Source organism: Tupaia chinensis, unplaced genomic scaffold (assembly GCF_000334495.1).
Source record: "Tupaia chinensis unplaced genomic scaffold, TupChi_1.0 Scaffold000215_1, whole genome shotgun sequence".
Lineage (NCBI taxonomy): Eukaryota > Metazoa > Chordata > Mammalia > Scandentia > Tupaiidae > Tupaia > Tupaia belangeri.
This window is the reverse complement of record NW_006159690.1, coordinates 4,851,496-4,862,310: the sequence shown is the minus strand read 5'-3', so window position 1 is coordinate 4,862,310 and position 10,815 is coordinate 4,851,496. Positions and strand designations below refer to the sequence as shown.

Here is a 10,815-nt window from a genome sequence, read left to right as displayed (position 1 = left end):
GAGGGGGAGGGGACTACTACGACGAGGGTGGGAGGGGGTGTATTCGCACGCTTGTGGTAAAGAAGAAAGGGGCTAGGTGTCTCTGCCTGGGAAGCTTTGAGAACCAAGGAAGGGGGCTCTTGGTAAAATCCAAACACGCCCATTTCGTATAACTTAGCCTATATTTGCTGGAAGATTCGGCAATTCAAAGTCACCCCGATGGTCGCCGTCCTAGGGGACTCACAACAGCTGAACAGGAAAAACGCATGTTAAATGCCGGGCTGTCTGTCTGCTCACATATAAAAGGCAGCAGCCTGCACATTACCCAGAACCGGGCTGACCCCGGAGTGGGCAGGCGGAGTTGGCTATTCTACTGCCAAGAGGGAGTTAGCATCCATTCTGCCTAGTGAGCACACATACAACAGCTATCTAATATTAACTATGTATGGGAGAAATAAATTGGGGGCCGCGGTGGGGCTGGGGTTAGGTGAAGTCAGGTGCAATTTCAGATCTGTCCTCATCTACCTTGGGACCTGGAGAAAGGGCTAAATAACCCAGCTAACTTAAGGGGGATAGCTGTGAAGTTAGACAAATAATCTTCCCATCATCCAGGCTCATCCCCCCCCCTTTTTTCCCCTCATAATTCTAGGCAATAAAGTAGTCACTCATTATCAGAGGAGAAAATTTATCACGGAGTTAATTAAGCTTCAGGGTCAGGACCCCTTTCTTGTAGAAGGCCCTTTCAAGGCTGTGTACCCAATTTTATATTCATGATTTTGTAATCGTGGGTTTTTTTTTTTTTTTTTGAGAGGTTTTTGCATTAGGGCGCGTGCACTCGCCAGACAGACAGAGAGAGACAGAAGACAGAAAGCGAGAAATCACCCGCCCAGGGGGATGGCCATGCCGCAATCCCTTCTCCTCCATTCTCCTCTCGGGATCTTGGGCACGCACGCACACGCACCCGGCGTGAGTTCTAAGCCACCGGGTCCGGGACGCGAACTGCGATCGACTACATGGGAATCCAGCGACATAGCCATTACTGCTGGTCCCTTCTGTAATCGTGTTCTTAAAGAGATCCCAGACATTGTGTAACTCTCAGGCTTCACCAAACCTGCATATAACCCTAAGTCTCAAAATCCAAGTGCCAAATGCTCATTTTTCACCTGAAATAATAAGATTTCAGAGGGACTCCTCCTCATTTCTGGTGAAGATCAGGTAAAGAACTCAGTGTAACCGAATGAGGAGTCTTCCAAAAATCACTTGACAAGAGTTCCTCACCAAGAAATAACAAGAAAAAAGGTGCATGTATGTAAAATCTGCTTGAGCCCATCCAGAAAGCCAGCCTTGTTCTCCTCTCAACCTACACAGCTTTCTCTTACTATTTTGATCAGTCATGGACACACAAAAAATCAAACTATAGCATCTAAGAGACTTTAGTCCAGATCATTTGGGACTCAGAGTTTCCTGGGAACTCTAGCTTTGCATAGGTCTACATAACATAAATTACTTGAATTGAGATACATGCTCCTTTTCGAGGACCACTCAAACACAGTTTCTTGGAAGAGGAGGAATCAGGAGAGACCAAGAGTGCTATATTCTAGAGCACCCCCACCCTGCTGGTCCTCCTGGGAAGAACTTACACTCCCTGACTAGCCAGTTTCCCAAACACACTATCTGATGGAAGCCTATTATGACCTGTATCATAAATCAGAGGTAATGCCTCTTCATGAAAAGATCAAACAACATGAATGGTGGCAGCGAAAACTGTAACAGAATTTTTAAAACAAATTTTACACTTTCAGTTTTCCACACCAGACACATGGAGCTATTTTAGTTTTTGTTTGTTTGTTTGTTTGGAGAGGTTTTTGCTCTAGGGTGCGTGGGCTCGCCAGACAGACAGAGAAACAGAGAGACAGAAAGCGAGAAATCGCCCCCCCAGGGGGGATGGCCATGCCACAATCCCTTCTCCTCCATTCTCCTCTCGGGATCTTGGGCACGCACGCACATGCACCCGGCGTGAGTTTTAAGCCGCTGGGTCCAGGACGCGAACCGCGGTCGACTACATGGGAGTCCAGCAATATAGCCATTACACTAACTGCTGGTCCCTATTTTAGTTATTTGACTTCAGTAATAACTCTATGTAAAGTCTAGTAAGAAAATCTTTTCCAAATCATTTTAGAGAATCTTTTTTCTGCACTTTTGTCTTTTCATTAACACTGACCCACAGAGAAAATATCTTGTGTCCACCATGTGTCTTGACAAATGCTATACTTACAATGACAGGGTTAAAAGAATTTAAGAAAGGACCCCTTGTGAAAAGTAAAAAAGTATTATTTTCAAAAAGAGCACTCTTATTTTTGCTCAACTTTAGAACTACAGACATATTGCTGGAGGAAACTGTAGATGAGACATATGCCTTTGTATTTTTGGATATCTATCGCCAAAGTTTGCAACTTTAAAGAAGACATGAATGGGCTAAAATAATCATTTTATTTTTTATCTTTATCCATAATATAAATAGAATCACTCAAAATGACTTAATAATTCTACAAAATTAGGGATGTAAGGAACATCTTAAGGCAGGAAAATGCAATAACTGGATTAATCTACAACAGTCTTAAGAAACTAGAGTTAGGAACCTAAATTGGAATATGTACTAATTTCACCATTAAAATTGTCTTTACTCTCTTAAGGGTCACATTCCTAAACAGTTCACTTATCTGTGAAGATCTTACTGTTCTATTCAATAAAATGAGCACAAGAGTACTATCATTAAGTAGTTGAAATAAGAACCAAATTAGTACATAGCATATATACAGCACTTAACAAACATTCTCTATTAGTGCCATTATTGGTCTGTCTTGGGTATAGTTCTATCCTCAGTGCCTGGCAGTCCTAGTTTTTCCCATGGGAGTATCTCAATAAGGGTTAAGTGTGATTTTTCCAGAAATATACCAATAGAAAATTGTCTACAAGAAATAATAAAAGTTGTCTCGTAATTTTGAATGAAAATTTGGGCTTAAAGCAAAGACATACCAAAGAGGACATTTAGAGCTTAACTCTTTTGTTTTTGAAAATCAAGATTGCTTTGTAATTTATTTTATCTTAAGAATACCACACCAGGGGCTAGCAAGTGGCGTGGTTAAGGGCACTAGATTCCCACATGGCCAACTGCGGTTCGAGTCCTGGACATGACAGCTTGCTTTCTCACTTTCGTTCTCTCTCCCTCACTCTCTTTCTCTGTACTCTTCTGGTCAAAAATTAAAAATAAATAAGAAGATAAAATAAAATAATTATTTTTTTAAAAGAATACCACACTATATATGGGACAGAGACAAGGAATTATGCTTTGGGGCATGGCATTTTTTTCCCTTTGTCTTTCTTTTTTTTAATTGCCCAAGACTATGAATGTGCCAACCAAAGGGGTAAAGAAGTGAGAAAATAGCAAGGCTTGGTTACACTGCAATCCTTTTTCTTCTATTTCCACATCATGTCAGTATTTGGGGCACACATGCACAACACACACCAAAGTTTTTCAAACCACTAAGCTCGTAATCACTGTGGTAGGGGCCAGCCCACCTTTTGTGTTTTCTATGGCTGACTTTATTTGCTTTTATGAATTCGGAGATTATCCACACTGAGGAATGTTCCAGAGCTAGGTTGTATTTCTCCCCAGCCCCTTCCCCACCTCCACCTCTCACCCCAAATGCTCTCTCGTCACAGAAGGTGCCACACGATCTTCACAGTGGGACAAGGAGAAGATGAAGATACGCTATGACCGATCTAGGATTAGGATCTATGTTTTTTGATTCTTGGGAAACAGAATACATTGATCAAGACTGAGGGTCTGGGAACCAGCAGATGGCGTAATGATTACGTCACAGGTCTCCCATGTGGTCAACTATGGTTTGAGTCCCAGACCTGGTGGCTTAAAGTTCACACCAGGCACATGTGCATGCATGCCCAAGATTCCCAGAGGAAAACACAGGAGACATTACTGAGGCATGGCCATCCCTCCTGGTGGGGCCAGGGGCGAGGGCGGGGGGGGATCTCTCGCTTTCTGTCTCTGGGTCTTTCTCTGGCCCTATGGGGGGAAAAAAAACTCTCTCTCTAAAAAAAATAATAAAAAGACTGAGGTTCTGGAGCCATCCTGCCTATGACTGAATCCTAGAGTCCACCAACTCTTGGCTCTTGAACAACTTCTCTGCCTGACTATTATTTTCTGTAAATTAGAATAATAATAATATAGCACCATCATAATAAGGTTCCAGTGAGAATTACATTAGTTCCTAACACATAAGGAATCTTCAAAATTTTCATGAAAAATTCATATTATGAAAACAACTACGCATGGATTTCAAACATTTTTGCACCAAAATAAACTTGTACTTTAATTCCATTTCTCTGTGAACTCCAAGTCCCCTTGCACAGTAGGTGCCAGACTATTGATTCTTGCTATTATTATGCTACTATTTTTATATGCCACTTTTTCAAAAATGCAATTTCCTAATATAAAATTGGGCTAAAAGTTGTCCTGACTACCTAAGAGATTTGATAACACTACAATACATGAAAATATAAAAGTGCTATGTATAACATGAAATGATTGCTCTGCCTTGGTTTTAGATAACTGTGTGCCTGCTTTTCCTGTTTAATGTGGATTCCTTGGGAACAAGAGTTCATGTACTGTTCATGTGTGTATCTTCTATGACACTCAAATAAGCATCCCACTCTCATCAGACATTAAGTAACTATCTACTAAATTAATGAATAAACAAATAATATCATCTAGTCCAGAGATTTTCTTTTAAAAAAGAAAAAGAAGGGAACCAGCAGTTAGCGTAATGGCTATGTCGCTGGACTCCCACATGGTCGACTGTGGTTCGCGTCTGGGACCAGTGGCTTAAAACTCATGCCTGGCGCATGTGCGTGCGTGCCCAAGATCCCGAGAGGAGAATGGAGGAGAAGGGATTGCAGCGTGACCATCCCCCCGGGGGGTGATTTCTCGCTTTCTGTATCTATGTCTCTCTCTGTCTGTCTGGCAAGCGCACGCACCTTATAGCGAAAACCTCTCAAAAAAAAAATCCATATGTTGTGGCTTGTCTGATTAAAATGAACTTAGCAATTCATAACCATTATTTTCATTAAAATGCAATAGGTTGGAGAACATTTTTGGAAGCTGGTAAGACATTGTTTCTTAAAATGTTCTTGCATGCGTGTGTGTGTGTGTGTGTGTGTGTGTGTGTGTGCATGTCTGTGTGTGTGTGTGTTCCTGCTTAGTAACATTACAAATGCATTTCTCACTGTGGGTCCTGATCATAAATATTTCAATGTCTATGTTATAGCAGCACCTCTGGTACTGAAAGATGCTAGCCTTCTCACTTGTGAATGTCCTCTATACTGACATCTAAATTCATCTGGATAACTGGATAACAAGGGTTTTGATTAGCCATATAGTAAATGAGGACAGAGCTTCTACTCTGTTCTCTTTGTTGCAAAATGTATTATGATAAGGTTTCCAGAATGCATGTCTTCATTCCTCTGCTTTAATTAGTATAAATCGATGAGTAGTATTGAAACTTCCTTTGGCAATGTGCCTCAGGGTCATAATTAAGATGGTTCCTTACTGAATTAGTGCTAGACATGCAAACTACAGAGCAACAGGCAATATTTGGCTTTCAATCATATTTTGTTTGTTGTGTACCTTTAAAAACAAAAGCAAAACTTTTTTAGGTTAGGTGTTTTTACAGAGGGCATAGAGCATACCTGCTTCAGGGTGAGGGCTATAGTTCACCACCACTTTCCAATGCATGATACCCAGACTACTCCACCCATTTCCACCATCAGTTAGCCCAAGAAAATATCGGAATTTGAGACTTGCAGTGTAGTAGTCTCAACTAAGGTTGAAGATAAAAGCTTAAGGAGTTGGGGTCAGGTGGTGGCGCAGTGGTGACACAGCTGGACCCACATGGAAAGAGTTCTGGGATGCGAACCCAGGCATGCTCATGACCCAAGCCAGCTGGAGAGGGGGGTGGATAGTGATGTGAAGGCCTGTTGGAGCTGCCTGTATCTCTGTCTCTCACTCTCTTTCTCTTTCATATAAGAAACAAATATATAACCCTAAAACAGAGAGAAAGAATAAAGGAAGAAATGAAAGAAAGAGAGAGAGAGAGAGAGAGGAAGGGAGGAAGGAAGGAAGGAAGGGGAGGGGAGGGGAGGGGGAAGGGGAAGAGGAAGGGGAAGAGGAAGAGAAGAAGAAAGAAGGAAAAAGCTGAAGGAGTGACACCACCAAAATAGATGCCAAAAGCCATACCATTAGAGCACAGTTCAGAAGAAAGGGGAAATGACTGAGAACCCTCTCCTGACTCTGCTGCTCTTAATCAGCTGGGTAGCCTTGATTCATTCCCCTTTCCTCTCCATCCCCACCAGCCTGCTTAAGTTTTTTTTTAAAGTTTTTGCCATAGGGCACATGCACTCGTTAGAGAGACAGAGGGAGGAAAAGTGAGAAATCACCTCCCAGGGAAGATGGTCACTCTGCAATTCCTTCTCCTCCATTCTCTTCTAGGGACTTTGGGCAGGCACGCACCTGCACCCAGCATAATTCTCAAGCCACAGGATCTGGGACTTGAACCTCAGTTGACCATGGGGAATCCAGTGCCTTAAACACCATGCCACCTGCTGGTCCCTAGAGTTTATGTATTTATTTCTTCTACAAGTGCGAGATACAATACCCCCAACAGGATCCTGATGTTGCAATCCACCCACAGCTTCAGCCAACTAACGACCATGGGTACACACATACCCAGTATTCTCATGGGGTCTCCGGACAAGAACCTTGGACCTTCCCATGTGAGTCAGGCCTCACAGAGCATCTCATTTTATCACTGTGCCACAATCTGGTCCCTGTTCTCCTTTTCTTAAAATGAAAAGTGAAAGTGTTGAATTGCATGATTCTCTCTAGTTCTCAAATTTTCTTATCTTTCTCAAAACTTTAGTTGCCATTTCTCCCTTTCTCCTCTGAATAGTGTCCAGAGGGAAAACCACAACCATTAAGTCTTACAGTTGGCCATACCCCAGTTAATCCAGGTTTTACTGTAGAAATTCCAAGAATCAGACTGAAACAACACACAAAAGAAAAAAAGAGGTGTGCTGGAAAAAAAAATTGAGTGAGCTGATAATGCAATAGAAGAAAACATGAACTATTCCTATAATATTATTTAGGAGTCGGGATTCCTGCTAATGCTGCCTAATAGAGTGTGGAGTCTTCCAAAAGATAGGACAAAATCTAATTAGGGCATATTTTTTAAGATAACTCAATATCCCCAAACCTGTGCTTCCTTGAAGCACTAGCAGTAATAAAAATAACTGCCGTCAATTCAGTATTTACCATTTGCCAGATGCCTTACCTACCTGAACTCTCAAGTCCCCAACATTTCTGTGAAGGTGCTATTCTTACTTGGAGGCAAATGTGGAGATGTTAAGTAATCTCCCCAAGGCTACACAGCCATCATTAGGATTCAAACTCCCACCTTTCCTTTTTAAAAAAAAATTATTTATTGGGACCAGCAGATGGCATATTGGCTGTGTTGCTCGATTCCTATGTAGTCAACTGTGGTTCAAGTCCCAGATCCGGTGGCTTAAACTCACACAGGGCACGTGTGCATGTGTGCCCAAGATACCGAGAGGAGAATGGAGGAAAAGGGATTACAACCTGGCCATCCCCCCAAGGGGTGATTTCTCACTTTCTGTCTCTCTGTCTCTCTCTGTCTTCCTCACAAACGCATATGTCCTATAGCGAAAACCTCTCCAAGAAAGAATTATTCATTTAATTTTATTATTATTATTATTATTATTATCATTTAATTTGCTACAGGGCACGTGCGCTCACCAGAGAGAGAGAGAGATAGAGAAGGTGAGAAAGCAAGCGACCAGGTCCAGGACTTGAACCATGGTCAGCCATGTAGGAGTCCAGCACTACCTGCTGGACTCCAAACTCCCATCTTTCTATTCATACTTAGACTACTGCACCAGGCTACAGAAGCAGTTCCACTGATCAAAGTGAAAGTGGATTGGGTCAGCAGATAATGTGAAGGTTAAGCTGCTGGATCACACATGGTCAGCTCCACAGTTTGAGTCCCAGACCCAGTGACTTAAAAAACACGCCAGGCACATGTATGTGCACAAAAAATCCAAAGAGGAGATTGGAGGAGACGGGACTGTGATGTGGCCATCTGCCCTAGGGAGGTGATTTCTCACTTTCCCTTTCTCCATCTCTCTAGTGAGCACACATACCCTATAGCTAAAAAAATATTTTTAATACATAAAATAGAATAATAAAAGATGCAAAAGTGGAAGTGGAGCATTCCTTAGGTCTGCCCTGCCTTACTAAGTGTGCTCAGTGGAAAATGGCTGGGCGCCTTATGGGAACTGCTGTTGCTTTACCACCCACAGGTAGGTTCTGCTCAGTGAATTCTGAAAGTGTTTAATCAATGTAGATTCCCAGTAGACAACCTTATAAACAACAGGCTCAAAGAATGTTTTATATTGTACTCCTAAAAACTGATAAGTGGCTACTCTTCTGTCTACTTTGAAAGCCCTTGAGAAGTTTTTGTTATAGGGCACGTGCGCTCACCAGAAAGACAAAGAGACAGAGAGCCAGAAAGCGAAAAATCACTCCCCAGAGGGGATGGCCACACCGCAATCCCTTCTCCTCCATTCTCCTCTCGGGATCTTGGGCACGACACACACGCACCCGGCGTGAGTTTAAGCCACTGGGTCTGGGACTCGAACCACGGCCGACTACATGGGAGTCCAGCAACATAGCCATCACGCTAACTGCTGGTCCCAAAAACATCCTTTCTTGAAAGCAAGTTTCTAACTTTAAAAGACCACCTCTACTGTGGTTATTGCATTTGCACTTTGTGTACATGAATAATATGTATGCAAATCAAAGATATATTAAGGCATGGTGGAAAAAACTACTAACTTTGGAGAAAAATTCACAACTATGTTTGAGTTGTACATCTGCCATATGTAGTTTTAGTTCTCTGCTTAACTACTCATAACCATATTCCCTGTCTGTACACTGGAAAAGACTACCTGTCCTTCCTCACAGGAAGAATTAAGCTATATAAGATACACGAAAGCACAAAATAAAGCCTATTCAAATACTGTGTTTTATCAGATCTAAGAAACCATTAATATAAGTCATAACATTAAGGAAAAAAATGCTACTGATTAAAGTATGGCTTAGTATACAAATTTTAGAATGCTTCAAGATTCATAAATGTTAAAATGTAAAAAAAAGAAACTGCCTTAGACTGGATATAATAAACACTAATATTAGACTACATCTTACCCTAAGACTATATTGGACAATTTATAATCTAGGTATTTTGAGCAACCCTGATAGGTAAAGACAATACTCATCATGTTTTGTCAGGCCTAGCATAATACCTGCCAAGTAATAGATGCTCAGTAACTATTTGACAATTGAATGGAAATGCAAAAAAATATATATATATATGGTAGGCCATCTCCAGCTTACTTAAAATTCACCCTGGGTTTTTGTAGTGAGCTCCCTTAAAACCCAGTTCCATGGCTAACACTTGTCATATCCTGGACTTGTCAAGGCCATACTCTAGGTGAGACAGTGGCACAGTGATAGAACACAATGCTCTGCAAGGCTGACCCACATGGAGAGGATCCAGGTTCATGTCTGGGGACTTCCCTAAGTATACCAGGTACACACGTGACCAGGGGCTGCTGAAGAAGGCGGTAGACTGAAGCATCAAGATGATGTCGGGGGTGTTGTCTTTCTCTTTTGCTCATGGGAGAAATAAACGTTGAAAAAATAATAATGTGCTAAAGAAGTAAACTTAAAAAAAAAATAATGTGCTCATGGTATGACAACCTTGCTCCTAAAATGCTATTTCAAAGAAGCAACTATCCTTTTCATATGTCATCATACAAGCAGGGAAAATCAGCTACTCAAATGGTCAGACCCTGACAGGCTATCATTGGCTAGCCCCATGTTCAGTTGTTCCTGGTTTTGGGGACAAAAAAAAAAAAACCTTTTGCGTGGTAAAAAGTTCCCCAAAGTGAGGTGCAAACCAACACTGAAGTGAAAGTTCCCCTTCATACTAGATATTTCCTCAGATCGCTGTATATGACTTTATGTTCAAGATCCATAATACGTGAATATTTAGTGTTCACAATCCCATCACGCCTAACAAGGTGCTAGGCTGTAGAACACACGGAACATGTGGCAGATCCTTTATGATGGTCATGGAGAAGGCAGCGACCACCTAGATACAAGTAGAGCCAATTCTGGGGGTGCTGAGTCTCCAAGCCAGGTCTCCAGGACACTAAGCCACCGCTCCCCATTTGACCACATCTAACTAAAAAAAAGGAATTAGCTTTTATTTTTTTTTTTTTTTTTTTTACTTTTTACCAAATGCCTGAGTCCTTCATGTATTTACACACTGAGATGGGAGGGGTCTTATGAGAAAGATCGTGATGCCCATTTCAAACCAAGAAGACCAATGGCCTGGAATACAGCTAAGAGTGGGCTAAGCAGTGGCTGCTGGAGAGCCCCGGTATTCCTCTCCATCTTTTAGCGCCAATGAAATACTTTCAGTGATCAAATGGTATATAAAATATATTTCTCAGTCACCTTTCATGTCTTGCACCTGCCATGTGTAAGTTTTCTATAACCTGCTAGGTATGTACATGGGACTAAGTTGTGGCCATCGTAATGCAAGCAGAATTGATGCATGCAACTTATTTATAGTACATATCCTTAAAAGGGAGGATAGGTTCCCTTTTTTCTAGGTT

At 41.7% G+C, this 10,815-nt stretch overlaps 1 protein-coding gene across 4 annotated transcripts in view; it reads right to left on the bottom strand.

Moving 5' to 3' along the window:
- Window positions 1–10,815, bottom strand: part of DNAJC6 (DnaJ heat shock protein family (Hsp40) member C6) — a 184,729-nt gene that overhangs the window by 117,063 nt on the left and 56,851 nt on the right. The window lies entirely within an intron of this gene.